Here is a 3,052-nt window from a genome sequence, read left to right on the forward strand (position 1 = left end):
TTCGGAAGGTCTTTTATTTCAAAAGAAGGTCCTTCCTTGAGGGAGCACTTCTTCGGCCACTTTGCAAGTGCAACCGCTGCCAGCAAAAGTTCTGAAAATCGAGTTCCCGAAAATCTCCGGGTACCCCGCCAACCCCCAGCCACCCGAATCGCAAGTGTCAATTCGGCGGGTTGCCTGCCGGTAGTCCTTCCGAAAATGAGGCGCCAAATCGCCGCAACGGCCATTTTTCATTTCGGCATCGGGACTTCCGACGGCAACTGATTAACTAGCCCGGGGACTAGAGCGGCAGCAAATGCAACGTGCCCTCTTGGCGGGAGCAACTTGACCGCCCCCGTGGGGAAAGGTCAACTCGGGGCCCGGGAAAGTCGCCGAGTCCGACCCCATACACTTCCATGAGTTGGGGGTTTTGGCCTTCCCGGCCCAAGGCTCGCCTTATTTCGGCCTGCACTTTCGGAAAAGGGTGCATTCCTTTTGGTTAATGATTTCACCAGCCCGGGTCTTAGCCTCTGCCCCGACGGCTAAGTCTTTTGGTTAATGATTTCCTGCGGCTGGGACTACCCTTTCCCCCCGCCCTGCAGGCACCCGGGTCGGGAGGCCGTCGGGGGCACTTTCCGGGGCAAATCCGGACCCTTACGCAAGGGAGAGTGCGCCCCCCGCCTCGGCCGGGGGTCAGGCTGCCGCCTATTAAGCCCGACAGAAAACCCGAAAAATGGACGAAAATGGGAAAAAATCCCCATCCGAAAAAGGCTTAAAAGTCGGTTGGGCGGCAGCTAGGGTCGGTCTCTGCAGACCTGGAGGCTCGGGTGGACTCTTGGAATAAACGTCCAAGTCCCGACTTGCCACCTCCTACTACTGTGCAGATACCCCGCCAACCCCCAGCCACCCGAATGACAAGCGTCCGATCAGCGGGACGAATTTGACAACTCTGGCCGGACCTCTGGAACTCCATCCCGGGTAACCGGGGCAAATTTTTCCGCTTGATCGCCCTTCCACTGGTTAACCATTTGCCCTTTCGGACTTAGTCTCTGGACATTATTCGACGGATTTTCTGGTTAACCATTTGCCCTTTCGGACTTAGTCTCTGGGCATTATTTTCGACTTTTTGGTTAATGATTTCACACTTTTTACTTACTTTTGCGCTTTTTGGTTAATGATTACTCTGCTTACTGGTTAATTATTTGCCCTTTCGGACTTAGTCTCTGGACATTATTTTCGAGTTTTTGGTTAATGATTTCACACTTTTAACATATTTTTGCGCTTTTTGGTTAATGATTACTCTGCTTACTGGTTAACCATTTGCCCTTTCGGACTTAGTCTCTGCACATTATTTTCGACTTTTTGGTTAATGATTTCACACTTTTAACATATTTTTGCGCTTTTTGGTTAATGATTTCATACTTTTTACTTACTTTTGCGCCTTTTGGTTAATGATTACTCTGCTTACTGGTTAACCATTTGCCCTTTCGGACTTAGTCTCTGGACATTATTTTCGAGTTTTTGGTTAATGATTTCACACTTTTTACTTACTTTTGCGATTTTTGGTTAATGATTACTCTGCTTACTGGTTAACCATTTGCCCTTTCGGACTTAGTCTCTGGACATTGTTTTCGACATTTTGGTTAATGATTTCACACTTTTAACTTAATTTTGCGATTTTTGGTTAATGATTACTCTGCTTACTGGTTAACCATTTGCCCTTTCGGACTTAGTCTCTGGACATTGTTTTCGACATTTTGGTTAATGATTTCACACTTTTAACTTAATTTTGTGCTTTTTGGTTAATGATTTCATACTTTTTACTTACTTTTGCGATTTTTGGTTAATGATTACTCTGCTTACTGGTTAACCATTTGCCCTTTCGGACTTAGTCTCTGGACATTGTTTTCGACATTTTGGTTAATGATTTCACACTTTTAACTTAATTTTGTGCTTTTTGGTTAATGATTTCATACTTTTTACTTACTTTTGCGATTTTTGGTTAATGATTACTCTGCTTACTGGTTAACCATTTGCCCTTTCGGACTTAGTCTCTGGACATTATTTTTGGGTTTTTGGTTAATGATTTCACACTTTTTACTTACTTTTGCCCTTTTTGGTTACTGATTACTCTGCTTACTGGTTAACCATTTGCCCTTTCGGACTTAGTCTCTGGACATTATTTTCGAGTTTTTGGTTAATGATTTCACACTTTTAACATATTTTTGCGCTTTTTGGTTAATGATTACTCTGCTTACTGGTTAATTATTTGCCCTTTCGGACTTAGTCTCTGCACATTATTTTCGAGTTTTTGGTTAATGATTTCACACTTTTAACATATTTTTGCGCTTTTTGGTTACTGATTTCATACTTTTTACTTACTTTTGCGCCTTTTGGTTAATGATTACTCTGCTTACTGGTTAACCATTTGCCCTTTCGGACTTAGTCTCTGGACATTATTTTCGAGTTTTTGGTTAATGATTTCACACTTTTTACTTACTTTTGCGATTTTTGGTTAATGATTACTCTGCTTACTGGTTAACCATTTGCCCTTTCGGACTTAGTCTCTGGACATTATTTTCGGGTTTTTGGTTAATGATTTCACACTTTTTACTTACTTTTGCGATTTTTGGTTAATGATTACTCTGCTTACTGGTTAACCATTTGCCCTTTCGGACTTAGTCTCTGGAGATTATTTTCGAGTTTTTGGTTAATGATTTCACACTTTTTACTTACTTTTGCGATTTTTGGTTAATGATTACTCTGCTTACTGGTTAACCATTTGCCCTTTTGGACTTAGTCTCTGGACATTATTTTCGGGTTTTTGGTTAATGATTTCACACTTTTTACTTACTTTTGCGATTTTTGGTTAATGATGACTCTGCTTACTGGTTAACCATTTGCCCTTTCGCACTTAGTCTCTGGAGATTATTTTCGACTTTTTGGTTAATGATTTCACACTTTTAACTTAATTTTGTGCTTTTTGGTTAATGATTTCATACTTTTTACTTACTTTTGCCCTTTTTGGTTAATGATTACTCTGCTTACTGGTTAACCATTTGCCCTTTCGGACTTG

Source organism: Heterodontus francisci, unplaced genomic scaffold (assembly GCF_036365525.1).
Source record: "Heterodontus francisci isolate sHetFra1 unplaced genomic scaffold, sHetFra1.hap1 HAP1_SCAFFOLD_1146, whole genome shotgun sequence".
In the NCBI taxonomy this organism is placed as follows: Eukaryota; Metazoa; Chordata; class Chondrichthyes; order Heterodontiformes; family Heterodontidae; genus Heterodontus; species Heterodontus francisci.